Raw genomic sequence first — 24,371 nt, forward strand, 5'->3', positions numbered from 1 at the left:
TTAATTATTTCTAAGTCATTAGTTAGTGCAGCTTAAGAACAAACATTGTTCCAAGAAAGGATACAAATGGCTTTTGAGATTCTTAGTGTGCAAGTCAGAAGATTAGCAAAAGCTCATGACACAAAACTGTATGGTTTGCTAGTAGATTGTAGGGTTCCTATAGTTTAAATTATACAAACCACTGTAAGTTGTTAACTAGTGACAATTTTTATTTCCTTTTTGTATTAGTTGCCATTAGTGATACTTTTATTTAAAGTAAAGCCAGGTGGGGTGCCTGGGTGGTTCAGTTGGTTAAGCGTTCGAACCCTTGATTTCAGCTCAGATAATGATCTCAGGGTCATGAGATAGAGTCGTGTTTTGGGCTCCATGTTGGACATGGAGCCTACTTAAGATTTTCTCTTTCCTCCCTCTAACCTTCCTACTCTCTCTAAAAATAAATTAATAAAATTAAAAAAAATAAAGCTACATGTTAAAATACAAGTTTATTAAGAAGCATGTTGTCTTTTCATATCTTTCTGCCAGAGTTGTACATCATCCCCCCACCACACCTTTTAAGACCAAGCTCAAGTGTAACTCTAGGAACCTTTACAATTGGCTCTTTTCTCTGAGTTCATAATATGTCTATTATAACACGATAACACAGTGGGCTAATATAATTGCTTAAGAAGCTGTCTCTCCCTTCTTCTTCCCCCAACCCACTAAGTTGCTAGTGTTTTAGGATCAGGAATAATGTCTCATTCATTTCTTGCATTCTCCACCATATTACGTCCTCAACTGTAGAATGTGATAGGTGTTGAATGAATTATTGTTAAAAGAATAAATAAATTCAACCAGAAGTAGAAAGATTTATTGATTAATTGACTTACCAACTTTGAATTTAAAGGTAAATTTTTAAAATCTAAAATCAGAGTAGATTAAAATCAGTGCAGCTGTAGATTTGGCACAGAACAAGTTGATATTCTCCAACTAGAGTAATACTTGGGGGCAAAAAGTATGATGCACTAAACTGAAGTGTTTCTAAAATGATAAGAAGAGATGTGTTTATAGGCCAGTTTTGTTTTTGTGTTCATTTTTGTTTTTTTAAAGATTTTATTTATTTGAGAGCAAGAGAAGAGGGAGCACAAGCAGGTGGAGGGGCAGAGGGAGAGGGAGAAGCAGACTGAGCTTGACTCAGAGCTCAATCCAGGAAGGCGAGATCATGACCTGAGCTGAAGGTAGATACCCAACTGACTGAACCACCTAGGCGCCCCTCGTTTTTGTTTTAATTAAACCTCCTATCATACTACTGGTTTACCTAAGGAAATAGAAAGGTGGCAAATCTACCAGCTATCCACAGATACTTTCACTGAGGGCAGGTGGAACTGGAGGGATTAAAAAATGGGAATGAAAAGGAGGAGAACATTTCTAAACCTGTCTAGTGCCCTGTTTTATGGTAGCATTTGGGGGATTTGGAACTTTTTGTTTGAGAGGATAGGATGTATTCTTGTAATGAATAGGGAACATGTGTTCCAGAGCTTGACCTGAGAAAAGATCGTTAGTCCTTTAAGTCATGTGATTTGTCAGCTTGCCCACCTACCTACCTTACAGCAGTGTTTGAAGCTAAGTATTTGAAGACTTTTTTTTTTTGGATGAGAATACTTCAATTTCTGAAGATTAAAAAAGAAGGCTTTTTTTTAATTGGGTAAATTATTTGAAATGTGAAACATTTTTTCAACTAAGATTTTTTTTTCTCATGTTTAGAAAAGGCAACAATTAAAAAATGTCTACCTTGGTCCCCCACACCCTTGGATGGAACCAATCAAAACAAAAGTAATATTTTTAACACGAAATTGCAGAAGCACCTGGGTGACTCAGTTGGTTAAGTGTCCAACTCTTGATTTCAGCTCAGTCGTGATCTTGGGGTCGTGAAATTGAGCCTTGCATCAGGCTCTGTGCTCAGTGCAGAGTTGACTTGAGATTCTCTCTGTCCCTCTGCACCTCCCTCTGCTCATGCGCACTCCCTCTCACTCTCTCTCTCAATAAATAATCTTAAAAAAAAAATTGCATGTGTCATGAATGTCTAGGTCATATGGCCATAGAGCATTTATATTTACTTGTTTTCTGTTCCTTTTTTGGGGGGACTTTTCCCCAAAGCAGAAATTATTTGTGAATGCAGGTTTTTTAATAGCACATAAACGTTTACTCTTCCCTTTTTAATGTTTTGGTTTTTTTTTTTTTCCCCATGTAGTCTTTGTCTTCCTCTAAGAGGTGGTTAATAAAATGCATTGTTTTTGGAAGTATTATGCCCTGGGAGAGTCAAAGCCACATATTGTTTTTCCACTTCAAGTTTGGCAACTTTCAGATATAATACAAACTCACTAGTTTGGTTAATTTTTATCTTAAATGGGGATCATGTCCAATCTTTAGACCTAATGATTTACTAAACTTCTGCATCAGCTTTATTATTGCCAATCATTGTAGGTTATGTTGTATACATTTTTTTATCCAGCAAAAAACCTAATTTTGAACATTAACCATATCTCACTTATTCCCAACCTTGCCTCTTCTGTAACTGCTTCATCTTTAAATCCTGAATTACCTCTTTTAACAAATAACCATCTATCAGATATTAAATAGGCAAAGGATATTATTCATTTACCATCCATATTTTTTGAACTTGCCCTATGCTTAGGTGCTTAGGGGCCCTCCCCGCCAGTTGCTCACAGCACGAATGAGAGCTATACCAGCAAACAGAAAATTGTGAGTCGATGTAATGAGTGCTATGTTGGAGGTAAGCCAGAGAGCTGTGACACATGAAGCTTTGAACTTCAACGTGAAGGCTTTCCTTCACAAATCTCATCTTTGCAAGGGAAGCAAAACCAGGGTTTTCCTAAATGGGAAATTACGGAATATAGCCAGATGCCTGCAGACAAGAGTTGAATTTCACCAACTTGGCAAGGCTTTCATTATCTTCTGAAGCATGAACACCATGGTTGGCATTTTTATCAAGGAGTTATCCATGTTGTATTTATTACTTCTGAGAACAGTTGGTTTGGGGTGGGGAGTGTCATAAGAGTAAGAGCTATGATTTAGCACTGCTATGGTTCTAGGGCCATCTCTGACAGGTTTCATAACTCCAGGATGGCAGACTGTTGATGGAGTTGAGTCGTACTCCTCTTAATTGTCTCAGCTTTGTTTTTTTTGTTTTTGTTTTGTTTTTCTTGGCCAGGCCTTTTTTCTCCCTGAGTTTTTCTCCCTCAGCTGAATCTCTTGTGCTATTTGGTCGTCCCTCCCCTATCTGGGTTCTGTTAATTCCAGAGCCTCCCCACACTCTGTGTAAAATTGGCCTATTATGAAAATCACTTGTAATGAAAAAAATCACTTCTATTTTATCTCCATTGCCACGAGTTGTGTGATCCTTTATGCTTAACCTCTTGGAGTCTCCATATTCTCATATATAAAAGGAACCTAATAGTACTGCTCAGTGGAGCTGTTGTGGGTGGTACACAGGATAGGTATTTAAAGCACATAGCAGTTTGAGTTATTCCAGTGGCACTTTAATTGCTTAGCAGCAGTTACTTCTCCAAGAACACAAGAGTTTGCACACAGTTGACTTTTAATCTCTTTAATTTCATGCCCTGTGATCATCTCCCTGCCCCCCACTTTTCTAGCACTTTGCTTTCCTTTTTGGTGAGTGTTTGGACTTAGTGTTTTGTTGGTTTTTTGTTTTTGTTTTTGTTTTTTGCTACTTTGATCATAACTGAGTACCCATTATCCAGGCATATCCGTTAGCACTTATGGCATGTGCTAGGCATTGGAATACAAAGATTCTCCCATTGAAGTAAGGGAAACTAATGGAAGCAGCCATCTGGTCTGAGTTCTATAATGCTGTTATTTAAAGCATAATGGAAACACAGGATGAAGAAGCTTTAATTTTGTTCTGAGTAGATTAGGAAAGTAGGTTAGATTTTAACTGGGCCTTGAATTCTGACTTGGTGGTTAAAAGGAAGATCACGCTAGGGAAAGGGAGCTCTTTATACAAAGACTGGTGGAGATATAAGTATATATGGTGTAAGTAGTCACTACCAAGTCAAAAGTCTGTTCTTCCCTCCCCCTACCATTCCAGTTCTTTTTTTTTTTTTAATTTATTTATTTGAGAGAATGAGATAAAGAGCATGAGAGGGGGGAAAGTCAGAGGGAGAAGCAGACTCCCCGCCGAGCAGGGAGCCTGATGCGGGACTCGATCCCGGGACTCCAGGATCACGACCCGAGCTGAAGGCAGTCACCCAACCAACTGAGCCACCCAGGTGCCCTACCATTCCAGTTCTGTCATAGTAGGAAGGCAAAGAGAAAACAAGTAGCACTTTTTTCCCCAGAGGTAAAAAATAGCTTGCCTCTGTAGCAAATAAAGAGTTCTGCTTTATTTGCTATTTTTTGTTTGCATATGTGAAATGAGAGCAAACAAAGGAGTAGCACAAAAGCTTCGAAGCAGTATGTGAATGGGCATATGCTTGAACTATGCCCACAACTGTTGATTTTGCTTCCACTTCTTGTGTTTCCTTCTTTTGATCACTTACTGCATGCCAGGCACTTTACAAAGGCTATCTCTTTTAAGCCGTACAACTTTTATGAATTAAGATTTTCCTTGTTTTACATAGGACAAAACTAAGACTCAGAGGAGTTTAAAAAACCAAAACCAAGAAACTTTGTTAAGATATATAGCCTGTAAGTGGCAGAGCTCTTCCTCTGAGCCCAGCAGTCTCTCCCAAGTTTCTGTTCTCTTCATCCTAAAGGCCCAACCAATAAATTACTGACCAGGTGGGTGACTGGTACAGGCAGCCAAAACTTTTGAAGTTTTGTTTCCTTCACCTAAGAAGTGGAGTAATTGGAGCAGATAAGTCTACACTTCCTTTTAACTTTATAATTTCTTCTTAGGCTCCTTCCATCTGTTTCATTCACGCCTGATCACTTTGTGCAGCCAAGTTATGTGACGTAGTGGGGAATGTTCTAAAGCATAGGTTGCAAAGGCATGACTATTTTTTTTTTTAAGATTTTATTTATTTATTTGACAGAGAGAGGGAACACAAGCAGGGGGAGTGGCAGAGGGAGAAGCAGGCTTCCCGCGGAGCAGGGAGCCCGATGCGGGGCTTGATCCCAGGACCCTGGGACCATGACCTGAGCCAAAGGCAGATGCTCAACAACTGAGCCACCCAGGCACCCCAAGGCATGACTATTTAGAGTTGTTTAAAATCAACTCTTCTTTTGAGATTTATTTATTTTAGAAAGAGAGAGCACACGGGGTCGGGGGGTGGTTGGGGAGGGACAGAGGGAGAGGGAGTGAGAGAATCTCAAGCAGGCTCCCTGCTGGTCACGGAACCTATTAACAAGGGCTTAATATCATGACCTGAGCTGAAATCAAGAGTCGGATGCCTAAAATCACTTTAAAATTAAAATAATGATTGCTTCTGAGGAAATAGAAGAGGGCATTGTCTGGGGAGAGGCATGAGGGAACTTTCTGGGGTTGAAAGTATAATGTTCTGCATTTTGATAGGCGTTTGTACAAGTATACACTTACATTTCTGCATTTCATTGTATATAAATTTTATATCATAAGAAAAAAGGCCCTAAGCAAATGTTGAACTCTGGGTAATGGTATGCATGCTGAAGTATTGGGGTGTATATGGATATCTGCCACTTACTTCAAAATGCACTAAAAATAACAGATTAATGGATGTATAGAAGAATGGGTAGATGAGGTATGTGATAAAATAAGTATAGTACAATGTTAATGGTAAAATCTAGATAGGGCTTGTATAGTGCTTACTGTAAAATTATTTCAAATTTGCTATAAATTTGAAAATCTAAAATAACATAAATATTAAGATATTATAATTGTCAGAGTGAGGAAATCACTTTTAAGATGAGTCAACAATTTCCTATCGATAGTCACCTCCTCGCTTGAAGAGTCTTTTTTAACACCACCTCAGGCTCTAGTTGGATTACCATGAATTTAACCTGATTTAAACAGCTCAGAGAGACCTTTTCGTTCCTTAGCCAGTCCTGTAGATGGGGAGGTTCCTTCCCATAGACATTTCAAGTTAGTCTGAATGTTCCACAGAGCTGAAGCTTGCCAAGCAAAGCTCATCTCTGTGGCTCTCTGAGTCACTAATAGTTATACCGTATTTCTAGAATTTAATGTCACCATCAGCCAAAGATTAAACTTTTCTCTCCCTCTCTCACACTAGAAATATCCTTGATCTGGTGATATTTGTTAAGGGAAAAGCCCTTTTTTTGGTCAACCACAAGTTTGAGATTTGAGATGCCTTGTGTTTCTTTATTCTTTAACAAATGACACTTCGTGCTTTCCCAGCACTTTAGTTGAAGACAGCTTCTCATTGTGCTGGTTTGAGTTCTGGCACTTGAGAGCATCTTCATTCTGAAGCTTATGGAATGTCCCTCTCATATTTGAAGCAGAGTGCTTATCTTCTCTTCATTGGTTAAGCCCCAGCCCCTGGTGGTGCCCCAAATGAGTGTCTCATCCAATTGCGTTTGAGAATGTATGGGTGTGAAGGGTTCATGAACTCTTGTGCAGCAGAAGTGGAGGGGAGAGCCCTTAGAACAATGAGTTAAATCATAGGGATACCTAATTTCATATTTAAAAAAAAAACCAGTAAGATAGCTAAAATATGTTTTGATTTTTTTCTTCCAAAAATGTCATCTTTTTTTCTAACTTTAATAACCATTTGCTACAAGTCACTTTACATACTGAAAGCACAGATTATTTTACAATCTTGTGTGTTTGAAAATATAACAAAGTGGCATTTAAATGAAACAAATACTTGAAATAAAATTGGAATTGAAAGGCAGAGGGAGGGGGATCAGGACACGTTTTGAGTTGTGCAGGAGCCCGTACTATAATTTTTAAGCCTCTGGCACTCAATAGACAGTGTTTTTATTTAAAATCCACAAAGCTGGTATGGAGAGGGAAGGAGAAATTAATTGCTTCTGAGAGTTACCCTAGAAGATTGGATCAGTAAATTTACATGAATCCCTGAAACAGGCAGGTGTATGTGAGTGCCAAATAATGTCTGAACTAACCAAGAAAAACTTGCTTTTCTACATCACTGTGGTGAAAGCGTTGGTTCCCAACAACTTTCACGTTTATGAGGATTTTTTTTTTTAAAGGGCCTAACTACACATTGGGCAAGCAACTGTGTAGTCCAAAAAGTATTGGCTGGATTTAACATACTGGGGGCATGTGGATTCCTAAGAATGTCACACCTTGTCTATGCCAATAAATCAGAGTGTCTATTCTTGATACTAAATCTGATGTCACTGGCAGATTTTCCCCTTTATTGGAAGGATAATAGTCAGAAGGGAGATTGTTTTTTCATGTATTTTGCTCTCTGATTGGGGTGTTTTTATGATTTTTTTTTTTAAGCTATGAAATAATACTGGCAAGTCCCAAGAAAACTAGATCTGGATTTCATTTTGTCTTTTCAACTCTGTGATCTTGTGCACATTCCTGACATGTTACAAACAGCTTGTGTCTCTGAATGTGCAGTATCAATTTTCAGTGGTGAAAGCCCCAAAAGGAAACAGACTGATTCTTCCATGCACAAACAGCTGGGCAGTTGTGGATGGAATTAATTGCTGATATATATTGGCTTTGTTTTTCTTCTCTTGTCATTTCCTTTGCAGCTGTGAAAGTGAAGTTTGACTTGAAAACAGACATTTCCAGCAGTGCAAATCCAAAAAGTATCAAAATGGGATTCTTCAAATATATCTGACTGCTACCTTTGAGTTCAGTTTGGGGGTGAGATAGAGAGCAGCAAGGGATGGCGGGCAATTCATAATTATATATATGGTTGAAAAATAATTAAAACAGGCATGTGCACTAAGTATTTTTGAATGGGTTAATTTATTTTATGGTAAAAGCGACCTCATAATCCAACAAAAGGCTCGATCAGTCAGCAAGCACCCCCTTCCTAGGATCCTGGAAGTTGTTATAGGCCACCTCTGAAAATATGGGGGGCGGGGGGAAAGAAGAGGAAAATACCAAAATGTTCAGCATTGCAGACTGATTTATTGTTCCAGTGTGAGGAAGTAGCAGTTGGTGCAGAGGGTAATGTGACAACATGTATCATTAAAAATAATATTTTCCTGGTCTTCTCCAAAGCCTTTTCTTTGTTCTAAATTCAATGTAAATGATTATATAGCTTATGTTTTTTACCTGCGTGGGTATTTTACTAAAAAAACCCTATTTTTTATTCCATGAGTTATAGGAGTTCAGTTAAAAGTAACTGTTGGTTGTGTGTCCGAATGTGCATATACAGGAAGTAGTATTGGTTAAAATCACTTTGAACAATAACCAGATGTTTGGTAACAGTTTCAATAACTGATTATTTTAGACACTAAGTTTTTTAGGCAGTATGTATACATCTTACAGAATATCTTATTTGTAAATAGAAAAAACTGAAAAAACTCTATGAAACTATTTGAAAAAGCAGGTGCCTATAAAATTTTTTAAAGTCTGGTATGTGTATTAGTGATTTCCATCAAAGTAATTCTCCCTTTTATGTATTTTAATATTCTACAAAACAAGTTTATAAATCAAATCCTTTTTTTTTTTTTAAGGCAACTCTTGCTAGTTAGTTGATAAGAAAATGCTTTTATTGTTTCTGCATTACCAGGAGAAGTAGAGCATTGATAGAGAAGGGTAGGTAATGCTTATGTTCATTATTGGATCCCCTATTTTGGCCAAATAGGCCAAAAAGTTAAGTTCTAGAGTGAGCAATGTTGCCAACACCTTGAGATATGCAGAAGCTGCTGTTGCTAAACTTAGAAGTTGGCATGGTTGGACTTCCTTTATAGTAGTCCACTTCCACCTCACATTCAGCTGGTTGAGCTGCGTGATCTACCTTGCATTTTATCTTTACTTTCTTCACAAAAAAAGGAATGAGTCCATATTTTATTTCACAGCAGAAAAGCACGAGTAACTGCCCTCCCCTCCCCCATTTCTTTGAGGAGGATTAACCAATTAGTTTTGACTCTGAGGCCCTGAAAAATGTTGTGGCAGTATTAACGTGCAGTTTGCTGTCACTGAAGTCTGCTTTGGGTGTGTTATTTCCCCCAGAGTGGGCTCCACCCTTGCTCTAACCGCACCGAGGTTGGATATCTCACTGTTTAAAACAAAGTTCATTTTTAGGGCAGCATTGCATCAGAATTGCCACACAAAAACCAGCTTAAATGTACAGCAGCTTCATTTTTTTTTTGTAAGTAATGGGTTGTCTATTGTAAAACTGATAACGCACAGCTTAGGGGGAAGCATTGATAAGATAGATGGCTAGTTTTGTGCTAGCAGCTAGTAATGTGCAGGATTCTTCCTGGGAAGGAGCCTGTAACTTTATCACTCAACTAAATTTTTTCCTGTTAGTTCACTTGCTTTTTTTTGTTGTTGTTCCTTAAGCAGTTTACTGTTGTTTTTAATTGTTTGGGGGAATGACAATGACTGTTTAAGGAAAATACTGGTAGTTTCCCAAATGTGCTAATTACTTAACATAAAAATGCTTGAAGTAGTGTTTTGCACTGAATTTATTGGACCCATTAACAGCATGATCTGGCAATACTGTATTTCGAGACATCGTGGCATGAACTTTGTGTGTAAGAGTGGGTTCATTGAATTAAAAAAAGCCAGCATCTAAAGAGCCTTTATTTCTGTTATAATGATGCTTTGTCCTGCTGCTGTTGGGTATTTGTCAGAAGAGTTGGGGAAGGCTGCAGCCCAAAGTTCTGTTCCATGCCTTGTCTGTGCCTCTGTGTTCTTTCTAGAGTTTGTGACGTGAGCGGTAAGTTGAACTACAGGAGAATTCAGTGAGGTCCACATTCAGCAATTTTCCCTTTGCAAATGGATCTGACTTTTTTTCCCTTTACATATTGGGGTTTCATTTGTAGCTGTGTTTTAAATGCCTGTGAAGTGTTTAATTATGCACTGACCAGAGTAGGCATGTTGAGAGGCTGTGTTCTGTGATCTCTTCTGTACTGACTATTGTCTTCCTCTCCTGCATGTCCATTGTGTACCCTTGTGGGATAGACACACCCATTCAGTACAAGCAAGTTGAAGCACTTGCTTCAGTTGAAATCAAAACTGAATGTTGAAAATGGCAGATTTTCGTAAAGCTTGCGGGGGTGACGTTGTGTCATCCTTTTTGGACTTAGACTTGTGAGCATTTCCTTGCTTTAGCTTCTTCTTTGAAACTTGGTAGTAATTGTGTTTAGCCATTTTCTAATATCACAAGGATGTAAGAAAAAAGTAGAAGCTTGGTGTTTCAGATAAAAGCAATAGGCTGAGAATCAAAAGGCTATTTATTACATTGGACACTGGTTTCTTCACTTGTAAACTTGGGAATTTGGCTTAGCTCTCTAAGAACTTTTCCAGTTGAGAATACCTTAATTCTCTTTGTAAAGACACATGCCTCTTCTAAAAATGCTAAAGGGGATATATTGGAATTGAGGGGAAAAAATGTTTAGATGTTAACCCAGAATCATTCTTATAAATGACATAAAAACTAAAGCTTTACTTTAAATAAACTATGTATATCAGAAATTTTAGAAATTTAGTCTTTGATTCTGTTCTGAGCAGTAGAATTCACTAATCATCACCTCAACAAGAAAATAAATTTTCAAGTTGTTTTGCATCCCTACCCAATACACAAACCACATACACACCACTTAATTTCTGAAATAAGTTTCCCTTACAGCACAGAAAACACTTTTGTTCTTTTTCATTTTTAAAATGTTGGCTTCAGTCTACTGAGCTAGATGATCTCTACTGTCCCTTTGAACTCTAAGAGAATACACTTACTCTTAGATGTTTTTATAGTTGCTCCAGAACAAAGCTTGCCAACCACTTTGTTGTTAAATATTGAAATCGGGAAATTTTCTAAATAGATTTTATATGGAACTTTTGTGGAATGTCAGTAGTTAATACCTCCAGTAATACTCTTATTCAAAATATTATTTAAAAATCTGGGGCACCTGGGTGGCTCAGTCAGTTAAGTGTCTGACTTGATTTCAGCTCAGGTCTTGATCCCAGGGTTGTGAGATGGAGCCCCACGTCGGGCTCATGCGCTGGGCATGGAGCTGCTAAAGAATCTCTCTCTCCCTCTCCCACCCCTCTCTAAAAATCATCATCATGATCATATTTTTTCTTGTAATTATGTAATATAAAGAAAGTAGATTTTTTTTTCACCAAGCTCTATATAGCTGCCCTTAAATCCTCTCCTGTTTGCTCCATTATACAAGGCATATGACAAAGTGTCTCTGCAGCCCTAATCCCTGAGCCCTACTCCCTAGGGGGGGTTTCTTCTCTTTTTTCCCAAAAAATTTCTATGAATGAGTGCACATCTTTTTTTTTTTAACCAAATTAAATTTACAATGTACACCGTTGTGTATCTACCTCATTCTTTTTAATGGCTGTATAGTGCTTTGGTGTATGGATGGATGTACTATAATTTATTCATTCATCCTTTGATAGATATCTGGATTATTTCCAAATTGTTCCCTTTCTCCCCTATCAGATATACTTAATCAGTCCTCTCTCCTACCTCCATTTTGGAGCCAGAACCCAGGTGCTAAAAAGGGGTAATAGTGCTGTGCAGAAATAGAGAAATCTCTCATCAGTTTCTCCTCCTCTGGCTAGAACACCAAGGGTAGGCCCCACTATCCCAGCCGTTCATGAGTGAGTAAGAACTGCCCTAGGAGTCATTTTTCAGCAGATTAATCAAATAACATTGGGTTCAAAGTCTGGTAACTTGAGTGTAAGATTATGGGCAGGTCAGTTAACCTCCTTGATCCTCAGTTTTGCCACCTATAAAATGAGAGGTTAAAATAGATGCGTTTTTGTTTTTGTTTTAAGATTTTATTTATTTGACAGAGAGACTGCGAGAGCAGGAACACAGGCGAGGAGAGTGGGAGAGGGAAAAGCAGGCTTCCCACGAAGCAGGGAGCCCAAAGTAGGGCTCGATCCCAGATGCTCAACAACTGAGCCACCCAGGCACCCCAAAATAGATGAGTTTTAATGCCCTTTCCAACTGCAGTATTTACCTATATTTTTGTTGAAGTATTGATTTAAGCTATATAACCCAATCTATATTAGGTTTCTGTTACTTAAATTGAAAACATCTTTTGTGTATATTGTATGATGTGTAATTTATTTGACCTACCATTTGGGCTAAGCTATTTTAAAGTGTAAGACTGTAAAAAAGAGAAATTGAATGTTATATTTTATATAAACTGTCCTTTTCTAAAACGTCCACTTCAAAAGTATAAAATCCATTCCAGAGAAAAGCAGATCCTTTTATCAAGCTTGAATACTTGAGAAGAAGATTCTGAGTGAGGTGGTGTTTGTTTTTAAAATGGATCCTTGTAATTTTCAATGAATCCAGCCATTCAAGGCTAATCCTCAGGGCTTTGAAACTTGGCATCAGCCTCCTTGTTTAAATTGTTTTCACATTCTAGTCCTCTAATCCATCTCCTTGTTTCATTGAATGCTAAAATTGATATTGCTTGACATAGGTAAAGTCTGATTTGGTGCTGAGGAAGCAGCTTAGAGGTGAACTGTACACTATTATCCAGCCAGCAAAGTTACCAAGTTACACAGCAAAGTTATAAAGTAACAGAAGCAGGAGTTTTTGCTGCATCACACATAAGATGTTTAGGATTGCCTGTTTCACAATTTTATTCTTGAATTTCTGTCAAATGACAGCTGTCCTGAAAGCGGAATGGTAAAGAACTTCATTGTTTGATTTGTGTAATAACAAGAAGATAAAAAGATACTTTCTCAGCCTGGAGGTAGGGGAGTCTGTGTATTCATATGCTGGTTTAGCCTAGCTTCATGGCAGAAAACTTTATATACCTTGAATAAGTATGCTTCTCTGAAACCTGAGATATTATTTATTAATCGAAGCAATGCTGCATAATTACTACCGGTATTCTGTGTTAATTTTCATATCAGGTGTTTGACATATGGTTCAGTTTAGCAAAATGTATTGAGGACCATCTAGGAACCAAGCACCGCATTAAGCAGTGGAAATACCTAAATCAGAGACAGTCTTGTCTTACTGGAATCTATTAAAATGACAACTCTTATTTCTTCCATTGATAGAATTTTCTAATATTCACTGATAAGTGGAATTGGGCAGAGAAAGTTCTTTAAATTTTGAGTCTGTGAAAATAGATAAAAACAAGATATATTTTAAATAATTAAAAAGGTTTTAATGTCTTGTTAGGACAGTGTTAATTACTGTGGAGGCACACTCTTCTGTGTGTGGATCTGCTAGTGACATCAATTTCTCACTAATGAGATTCTAAACAAAATAAAGTTGTGGTTGGACTAATTGAGCCTTAATTTTTGCCCACTTACATGTATCTAACCTATAAAAACCTGTTACAATTATTGTACCTCATATATTATGACTTAATCTATTGCTTGTATGACACTAACCTTTGAAAATGGTCACACTATGTCTTGATGACACATCCTGATATCTTCTTTGTCAAGTTACCCCATCCATTGTGACATTTACGACTAAGGAAATTCTCTGTAGTTAGAAATATACAGGATACTGCTGTCTACAGGATGTTGAACAACTTTGTCTAAAACATTTGCAATCATTTTAAGAAAAACAACCCTATGATAGCAAAATCGGTCCAATAGATTATAGTTTGAGCTGAAGCAGAAAGCCATTTTAAGTGTGTGTGTTTGTGTGTGTGTGTGTGTGTGTGTGTGTAAAAGAGAGAAGAAAAAGTCTAATCATTACTCTGCTCCATTATGCAGTCCTAGAAGGGACTGCTGTTTCTTCTTTGGAGCCCAGCTTTTGGCTGGGGTCCTGTGACACACAGTGGGAATTCACTTCCTATCAGGAAACGCTGTTTTTCAATGTATTATCTTGTTGAGACAACCACAGTGAACAATAGGCTATTAATGTATTAGAACAACAAGTGTCATAACTAAGCCAATATTTGCTTTGTTTTGAGTGTTACCCTAAAAAAAAAAAACTTTGGCCAGGCTTCAGAATACATATGACCATCAGTAACTGCTGGGCATAGAAGTCATGACAGTTAAAAAGAACAAAGAAGAAAAAAAATGTGTTGATAGCAGTGATGAACTTTTTGCAGGTTTACTCACTTCCCGCAGAGAGACAAGAATTAATTAAATGGTTTCAAATACATCTTTCAGCTATGAAAAATGTCCACTTAAAGGCCTGTTTTGAGTTCTGGAAGCTACACCAAGAAGCTAGTACAAAGAAAAAAGCCTCAAACTCAGGGTCTTTAGGAACTATCAAATGTTCCTATGAGATATATCACATTCAATTTTGGATATTTATATTTAAAATAATTTTATAATACTTCTTATTTGAGGACTGTCTACTTTTTCAAAGCTGTGTTTCTTTCATAATGATTAGGAAGAAGAAAACTCCATTGAGGGTATGGTCAGTATCAAGTCACTACTATAATTATGTGATAAGAATATAATAAAACTTCATAGGTGGAAGGTAAACCTAGAAGCCATGTGATCAAACCATCACCTCATTTTATACATGAAGCACATCAGAACTTACCTTTGATTTCAATCTTCCTTTACTATCTTAACCCAAAATTCTGTTTAACAGCCATTCTCAACAACTCTTGGTTATTTTATATTTTATCTTTCATTTGGCAGTTGTCATAAACTGGTTTTTACTGTTTGTTACCTTTCCATGTGTCATGTCTTAGTTCTTCTGTGATAGAACTGAGAAGTCCTTAAAGGCAGAAACTAGACCTGTGTCTTATATTTCTTTTTTTTTTTTTTTAAGATTTTATTTATTTGACAGAAAGACAGCCAGAGAGGGAACACAAGCAGGGGGAGTGGGAGAGGGAGAAGCAGGCTTCCCGCAGAGCGGGGAGCCCGACGCGGGGCTCGATCCCAGGACCCTGGGATCATGACCCGAGCCGAAGGCAAACGCCCAATGACTGAGCCACCCAGGCGCCCTGTGTGTCTTATATTTCTTTATAGACTTTACCTAACAGCTGAATTAGTGGTTGCTAGATTGATAGGATCAATAGGATTTTTTTTTTTTTATATTTTAAAATGACATTTTTGTACCACAACTTGTACCTCGTTTCAAAACCCAGGAGTAAGTATAGATTTTTTTAAAATTGCTCTTTTTATACCTTCACTCTTTTTGTGATTACTTTTCAGTCAGCTTAAGACATTTATTTTATATGCAGGTGAAATTCATTACCTCAACCATCTTGGGTACCTGGCCATTCTGAACAAACCATGATTAGCCCAGTTTTCAAGGGTTGCTCTAAATTATCTGCCCTAGTTTATTCTAAGTCAAGTAGAGAATGGGATATTATGATTCAGTAGCCCTGCTTACCTCACTTAGTTTAATAAACCCTTATTGCATAACTGTTAAGTGGACAGTAAAGAAAGGAAAAAGATGTTGACCCAGTTACTGGAGCAGACAGACCTACTCAAATAGTTTAAAGGCAACACAGACTGTGAAAAAGTGCTTTGGGAGCAATACTGGTGGGAGGAAAGGCTAATTCTTGTGGAGGAGGTTGGGGAAGCCATTATGGAAGGAGTTGGCTTTTGAATAAGACTTCAAAGTATGGATTAAGATTTGGAGGGTTGGAGATGAGAGGGAAAAGAGCTCAATTACATGAGAAATAAGGTGAGCAAAGCATCAATCAAGGAAATGGCTTTTGTTTGGGAGTCATCATTTTCCTCTAAGTCTATGAGGGACACACTTGGGAAATCTTTTCCATCCTGTTTTCAGAGCCTGAATTTTAGAAACCCCCAGACTGATTCCTAAGTGTTTTTTAAAGGTAGGACTCCAAGGTGCTTTTTTTTTTCTCCTTGAGGGAGGGACTAAGAAAATTGTGTTTTTTGGAAAATTATATAGTAGGTATCTTTGTGCTTCTCAGTTGTAACCATGAACCCCAAAGGTTGTAGTGTCCATACTACCTTTTAGACGTTTAAAATAACACTTTCTGGCACTTTGCAACTCTACGGAACTCTTCCTTGACAATAGAGATCAAATGTAGAAACAAAATATTTAACAAACACTGTGGAGAGCTACTTAAGTTACTAAGCTCCATGAAGTTTGCTTTTTATTTGACAATAAAGTACTTGATGTAGGCTTTAAGTCCATCTAAATAGGCACTATAGAACTAAGCTGTGAGTCTAGTCTTTGTGACTAGACAAAAACAAGAATCCTACTCCAAGCCTGAATTTAAAATATAACAAGCAATTTAAGTGGACCCTTCAGGCATGTGAGTGGGTACAAAAAGCTGAGTCATAAAGTTTATTCTCTCTAGTGAATTACCATTAAAGCTTGAAAGAGCAGCATTCTCATTATTTTAAAAAGTGATTAAATGGTTCTAAATTCTTATGAAAATACACAAAAAAAATCTGTTTTGTATGTTGTTAACCCTGAATGCTACTTAAAAACTACTTAAAATCAAGGAATTGGAGCTTAAGACATTAGGTGACTTTTCTTTTTCATGAAAGGTAACATTTAATGCATAGTAGCTTCTGAAATTAGTTTCTTGCCACAATCTTGAATTTTTAAATGCAGTTTCTATTTTAAATCTTTTCTTACATTGACAGATCATATGATCTAGTTTCTATGTATCATATGCTATTCTAGTAATGTGAAAAGTCTCAAAATAAATTGAGGGACGCTTGAGAAGTCACATTCTTTTTGGGACCTCTTTCTTCATATGGAGAATTGAGGGGGTAGGATTAGCTGTAATAATATCTTAAAGGTATTAGAGCTTAATAGAACATAAGTTCTAAAGATGCTATTATTTTGGTTCTAATTAATATTAGGGAAGGGCAGTATATATTTCTTGGGACAGTTGTTATTTGGGTTTATAAATGTTTTGTCTCTCTGTTATCCTTATAAAGGTATTCTTCATCCTTTAAAAATCTGCACTTCTGATGTCTTTGTTAAATTTTCATAAATTAAATGATGAATTAGTTTAATGCTTTCTCTTTTTCCCTGATTTTGACATTAGACTTTTTAGGTCTTCTTTCGGATTTTCTTTTTAGTAAGACTTCAGGTTCCAGCTGTGGTTTAGAGACTTCAATTGTTGTCTCTATTCTATTCTCTCCAGTCTCCTCAGTGTCTCCGTGTCAGAAAAGGATCCCAATCTCTTTTCTCTTATATGAATTAATTGTCCTAAAAAATTAAAATGTATGCATACATTTTCAAGGTTCTTTTTTTTTTAAGATTTTATTTATTTATTTGAGAGAGAGAATGAGATAGAGAGAGAGCATGAGAAGGGGGAGGGTCAGAGGGAGAAGCAGACTCCCTGCTGAGCAGGGAGCCCGATGCGGGACTCGATTCCAGGTCTCCAGGATCATGACCTGAGCCGAAGGCAGTCGCTGAACCAACTGAGCCACCCAGGCGCCCCATTTTCAAGGTTCTTAATCATATCGACTAAGCCTACTTTTCAAGGCTAAATCTTACTTTATACTTGGTCAGAGCCTAAACCTCTTTAAATGACAATAAATGACCAACACAGTTCTAGATGAAATAATGGGGCATATGTAATCTAGATATTAGGTTCCAAAGAACTTAGCCACCACCACCACCTCTTCTTAAAGCTTATAGTTATAGTTGTAATTTATATTACACTTGGTGGAAGATTAAATTTGGTGAATTACCAGGAAATTTTGCTTGTTTATTATTGACTTTATAATCCCTGAGTGTCAGACCCTGTACAACATGTTTTCATGTTCAAGTAAACTTCATTGTAAGAAAAATCTAATCTGTGAAAATACATATTTTGCCAAAGAGTTCACATTAGAGGTAGGGACTTAGATGGTGTTCACTTAGGTGACTCACTTAGATTTGGGGACTGGGGTAGGGGAGGAGTTGGAAACATTTACCAAAGGATCTTAACAGGTATAAATTCCAAATGACTCAAAATTTAAAAACACTGGGGATTAGGGAGAGGAATGGGATGGTGGAAGGTAGAGATACAATATAGCACAGTGGTTAAGAACAGAGGTTCTGGAGCCAGTCTCCTTAAATTTATATCTCAACTAACACATACTCCTGTGTGACCGTGGATAAACAACTTCTCTGTGCTATTTCTTTGTAAAATGAGTATGGTATACTACCTTTCTAGAGTTATTATGGGGATTAAAAGAGTTAAAACCTGCTATATTCTTAAGACCATGTAAGACAACATTAGATGGTCAGGAAATGTTGACTATTGGCCATTATCCCTCTCTTCACATAAAAACATTTTCATCAAAAAATGTGTTTTTAAAAATTCTAATGTAATTTCTTTAATGAAGACACACACAAGCTAAATTACTAAGAAGAATGGTGTAAGGAATGGAGTTGCAGTGACTGAAACATGCCTGACAAGGATTTGGAATCTAGGCAGATCCTTTGAGGCCTCAGCAGAACCCTAGCAACAGGCAATAGGGAAGAACCCAGGTGTGTGGACTGTCAGTAAGAGGGAGGTTCAACAGTAAGTGTCCAACCCTGACACATGGGCAGAGCATGGGGACAGGGTATTTTGGTAATTGGGAGAAGGCTAGATGGGGAACTCTCCATGGCATCAGAAATCCCCTGTAAGCCGAGGTACGAGCTGTCAGGTGATCTCAGGGAACTATAGAAACTGATGGAAGGGTCTAAGACTCAGACCTGACGTATCAGGTTCAGGTATAGAGTTTCTATTTTGAAAGTATTTGGAGTTACCTGACAGAGAAACAAGAAAGGGATTTAGGCTGCTTTATAGTGAGTGGAGGGGCTGAGAGACCAACAGAGTTTGATTTTTAAGAATTAAAGTATTGCTCAAGTGAAAGACGACAGAGTAGAAGCAGCAGCAAGACTAACTTGATGTTGAGCTGCTTAACTAGTTTCTTACGGTTTTTCATAATCCCAGGGATCCAGGGCCTGTGGCATGACATTGAAACTGCAGGTTAGGGTTCAGTGGTCCCTAGTGTGGGGAGATGAGCAGAAATACTGCATGTATGTATGTATGCATGGCAAGAACCTGCTAACCTGAGCAGGTGGCTTTTAAATCCATCCTTAGTTAAATGAAAAAATATTCCATCAGTAATATTTTATAGCTTGATAATTGCTTTAACACTGTTTCAGCTATGATAGAAGTAGTAGAGCCCACTGCATCTTTTATTTGTGGGTAGCATTCATTGTGAGTCTTCATGGAGTTTTACAAAGAAATTTCTGTTCAGCTTCTGATGTGACAAGAACATTTGTATCTTCTTGGCTTCAGATTTTCTTGGAAACATTGTTTCTCAGTCTAAAATTGTAGTTTGCAAAAGTCATGCCACTGTGGAATGTATTTACCTTGCATTGCCCTTACTTATCAATGATGTCTGTTATTTCTAAAGAGCCAACTTTGATTCTGCAAAGATGTGCTATGTGTCCACATTGTTATCCACATTGTTATGATGGCAAAATGGCTCATAAAAAATTAGTATTATCAGGATGGAAATTCCATTGGAACAGCGTGTGTATTTGTTTCCTAGAACTACCATAAAAAAGTGCCACAAAACAAGTGGCTGGAAACAGCAGAAATTTATTCTCTTATTCTCTTGAGTCCACAAGTCCAAAATCAGGGTGTCAGCATGGTTGATTTCTTTTGGGGGCTCTGAGGGGAAACCTGCTTTATGCCTCTCCTAGCTTTTGGTACCAGGAGTCCTTGGCATTCCCTGGCTTGCAGCAGCATCACTTTTATCTCTGCTTTCATCATCACATAGCTTTTTTCCCCCCTGTGTTTCTTCATGGGGGGTGTGTGTCCACATCTCTCTCGCTTTTATAAAGACACTAGTCATTGGGTTTATTAGGGCCTTTCCTAATCCAATCTGACTTCATCTTAACTTGATTACAAATTAAGGCCCTATTTTCAAATAAGGTCACATTCTGAAGTCATGACATGAATTTGGGGAGACATTATTCAACCCAGTACAGTACGTAAAATTGAACTCTAGATGTAAAGGATGATTCATTTGAAAAATGTTTCACAAAAAGTTTTTGTACAAAAAGCAGATTTCTGAGGTTGATGAACATCTCTTTTCATGGACTGCCACTTAAAACAGTGATCACATTTCTAAAATGGCAGGTTCTGACCAAGTATTTTTCAAAGTGATTTTCAAGTACTGTTACCTATGCTTAATAAATTTCATTTTCGTGGCTCACTGTTAAACTTTCCATAGAAAGAAAACAGATGGGGTTGTGATGATCTTGAAATCCTCCTTACTAGCCAAAATCTGAAGGTGGGAACTCCTTCAAATCAGACTTCCTTGCAGTGACAATGTATTGAGTTACCTACAGCTTTTGGATTGGCTTTTGCAGCTGTATTTTACATCTTTATAACCATAAAAGCCAAAATTCCTTAGCTGGAATACCTGAAATAATAGATCAGAATGAACTCTTGGGACTTACTGATACCCTATGTTCTTTATATTTTTTTTCCTTCAATTTTTACAATAAAGAGCTCTGCCTTATGTGTGTGTGTGCATGCGCGTATGCATGCCCTTCCAGGCCCCCTCCTGTTTCTCATTGGTCACAGTGACCCCGTTAGGAATGAACCATTAGAAGTATATCATCCGCAGTAACAAATCCGTTTTCTAGACTAGACTTTTAGGTGATTGTTTAATTTTGCAAACTCATCTCATTTTTAATAATGAGCTTTGTAGTGTTTGCATTTCTTCAGAGTGAGGAACTAGAATTTCTTCAGAATACTTGAGAAATAAGTAGACATAAGATTGGAATTTGGGGGAGTTAAGTTTTCTATATTATATTCTCATATTCATTTTGGAAAGTTTCCTGAGGTTTCTAGATAGATGTACAGTATTAGGTAAGAGTGAATTTGACCTCAAACATTGTTCTCAAGAAAATGTCAAAAGCAAGGCCTTTAAATTTTTCAAGCTCAGTGCTGCACATATAAAGACTTTAGTGTTTCTTAAAAACAGAAACAAAAACCTTTTTGCCCAGAAGGACTACCATATAATCAAGAGTCAAAGATTTAAGGTTATCTCCAGAAATTGAGAGCAATGAATCTTTTTTTAAAAATCACAATCTCCAGTGATTCCACTTTTTAAAACCTCTCATTTATCATGAGCTGTCAAGCTCTGGAGATTTTCCTGGATCTCAGTTTTAAAAATTTCACTGATACCAGGGGACTCAGTAACAGAAACTAAATGTCTGAGGCACATTCAAGTAATCAATCCACTAGTCTCTGTCAACTTTGTCCTAGAAGAAAAAAATCCTCCTTTTGTTTTTTCCCAATCATTTCCAAAAGCTCCATGTTGAAGACAAATGAATACTGAGGGAATATATACAGAACATACATTAAATTTTGTTGTAGAAAAGAGGGTAAAGACACCAACGCCATCTGTTTTGGATTCTGCGAGATACTTGGGGGATTGCCTCTCTGTGGTTGATTGTTTTACTGACCATTTTATAAGGCTGTATATTTATTTAAAAATCAGTTTCATATTTTTCCAGATGATTCATGTTGGGAACAATTTGAGCTAAATCTAGATAATGATTGAGTTTGGACTTCAAGAAAATACACTTCATTTTCTTGAACTTTTTATACATATTTTCAAGTTTGTAACTCTGCCTCTTGCGTGGCCATTATATTTTGTAAATTTGATCTATTTATAACGAAAGGTTTCTTTTCAAGTTACCAGTAAATGGTATTTATTTACACTCCTGCCAATGCCTAAGCAAGTAACTGTCCTTCTTCTCCCCAAATCCGTCCTCTTCAAATACAGGAATCCAGCACACTGTTCCTTGCAACAGGTGATGTTGATCAATGAAATATCCTTCATCAAGTATTGGTACCTTAATGAGAAAAACATTTGATTATTCCTATGTTTTCATCCTGCTATCCAGCAGTTGAATGAATACTTGTAGTCTTTGGCTCACCCTGCTGAATTTTGACCTAGCAAACACCTGTTCAAAATTTTTGTACTTACTGCTCTGCACTTAGATGTAATCATAATATACATTATTTAAAATATAACTACTAAATTCCAGTTGTACAAGCACAGGATGTATTTTTCATGTTTGCTAAAATAATTTATCTTAATTAGCCGTGTATTATTTTTCTTTTTTTTTTTTTAAGATTTTATTTATTTATTTGACAGAGCACAAGCAGGGGGAGCAGCAGAGGGAGAGGGAGAAGCAGGCTCCCTACTGAGTAAGGAGCCCGATGCGGGGCTGGGTCCAGGAGACCTGAGCCAAAGGCAGACGCTTAACCCACTGAGCCACCCAGGCGCCCCTAGTTTTCTTCATAAAACAAAGTTTGAAACCAAAACATTCTCATAAGTATGCCCTCCAAATGACCGTTTTCTTTTATCTGTTTTTATTTTTGTTTTTGTTTTTGTTTTTAAGGACTACTGAGCCAGCTGTCAAATTCCATTAAGCACAGGACATTTAGCAACATGATGAGGTGGTGTTACCATTACCAGTTTGTTGTTATTTGTTGTTTTTTTCCTTGACTTTAAGTTTCGATTTTAAGGCTAAGGCTCAGATTAATAGTATCTTTTACTAATCAACTGTAGATTCATTGTTTCCTGACTTTTATATAGAAGTTTAGAATTTATAGTTTTACTTTAAAGATATACTCAACAGAAGTCATTTGAAAAGATTCTGGCACTAGGCCAGAGAGAGTTAAGTTTCTACTTTTATACCAATTTGATAGTCACACGAGACTTTTTAATCTCACTACTTTCAGAACACTTACCATTTCTGTTTTGGTAGTAAATATTGTGATCCTGTAATGTATTTCCAGGCACCACAATAAAAAAAGGCTGTAATCAAGGTTGTGATAGGTGTATATACTTCTAGAAAATGGCAGTCTTTGAGCCATTCTGTCTTGCAGTCAATTCTTTCATACCTATTGAGATCTGTAACTATGAATAATTCCACATTTGGTGAAGAACATTTGGTAATCTGAGGTAAATTTTTTTTTTACTTTTTATTTTATTTTATTATGTTAATCACCATACAGTACATCATTAGTTTTTGATGTAGTGTTCCATTATTTATTGTTTGCATGTAACACCCAGTGCTCCATTCAGCACATGCCCTCTTTAATACCCATCCCCCCACGCCCCTCCCCTCTAGAAACCTAAGTTTGTTTCTCAGAGTCCATAGTCTCTCATGGTTCGTCTCCCTCTCCGATTTCCCCCCCTTCATTTTTCCCTTCCTGCTATCTTCTTTTTTTTTTTTTTTTTAATTTATAATGTATTATTTGTTTCAGAGGTACAGGTCTGTGATTCAACAGTCTTACACAATTCACAGCGCTCACCATAGCACATACGCTCCCCAATGTCTATCACCCAGCCACCCCATCCCTCCCAGCCCCCACCACTCCAGCAACCCTCAGTTTGTTTCCTGAGATTAAGAATTCCTCATATCAGTGAGATCATATGATACATGTCTTTCTCTGATTGACTTATTTCGCTCAGCATAATACCCTCCAGTTCCATCCATGTCATTGCAAATGGCAAGATTTTGTTCCTTTTGATGGCTGCATAATATTCCATTTTATGTATGTACACCACATCTTCTTTATCCATTCATCTGTCGATGGACATCTTGGCTCTTTCCATAGTTTGGCTATTGTGGACATTGCTGTTATAAACATTGGGGTGCACGTACCCCTTCGGATCCCTACATTTGTATCTTTGGGGTAAATACCCAGTAGTGCAATTGCTGGATTGTATGGTAGCTCTATTTTCAACTGTTTGAGGAACCTCCATACTGTTTTCCAGAGTGGTTGCACCAGCTTGCATTCCCACCAACAGCGTAGGAGGGTTCCCCTTTCTCCGCATCCCCGCCAACATCTGTCATTTCCTGACTTGTTAATTTTAGCCATTCTGACTGGTGTGAGGTGGTATCTCATTGAGGTTTTGATTTGGATTTCCCTGATGCTGAGCGATGTTGAGCACTTTTTCATGTGTCTGTTGGCCATTTGGATGTCTTCTTTGGAAAAATGTCTGTTCATGTCTTCTGCCCATTTCTTGATTGGATCATTTGTTCTTTGGGTGTTGAGTTTGATAAGTTCTTTACAGATTTTGGATACTAGCCCTTTATCTGATATGTCATTTGCAAATATCTTCTCCCATTCTGTCGGTTGTCTTTTGGTTTTGTTGACTGTTTCTTTTGCTGTGCAAAGCTTTTTATCTTGTTGAAGTCCCAATAGTTCATCTTTGCCCTTGCTTCCCTTGCCTTTGGCAATGTTTCTAGGAAGAAGTTGCTGTGGCAGAGGTCGAAGAGGTTGCTACCTGTGTTCTCCTTTAGGATTTTGATGGACTCCTGTCTCACGTTTAGGTCTTTCAACCA

The 24,371-nt window shown here is 37.4% G+C and overlaps 1 protein-coding gene across 5 annotated transcripts in view; it reads left to right on the plus strand.

Annotated features, from left to right (window-relative positions):
* ADD3 (adducin 3) overlaps positions 1-24,371 on the plus strand; it is a 127,857-nt gene that overhangs the window by 64,217 nt on the left and 39,269 nt on the right. The window contains exon 1 of one of the 5 annotated variants that reach the window (XM_027594053.2): positions 9,234-9,254. The exons of the other annotated variants lie outside the window; for them this stretch is intronic. The gene's annotated coding sequence lies outside the window, so the exon portion shown is untranslated. Of the gene's footprint in view, positions 1-9,233; positions 9,255-24,371 lie in introns of those variants that run through there. 5 annotated transcript variants of the gene reach the window in all.

This window comes from Zalophus californianus, chromosome 15 (genome assembly GCF_009762305.2).
Source record: "Zalophus californianus isolate mZalCal1 chromosome 15, mZalCal1.pri.v2, whole genome shotgun sequence".
Classification (NCBI taxonomy): domain Eukaryota; kingdom Metazoa; phylum Chordata; class Mammalia; order Carnivora; family Otariidae; genus Zalophus; species Zalophus californianus.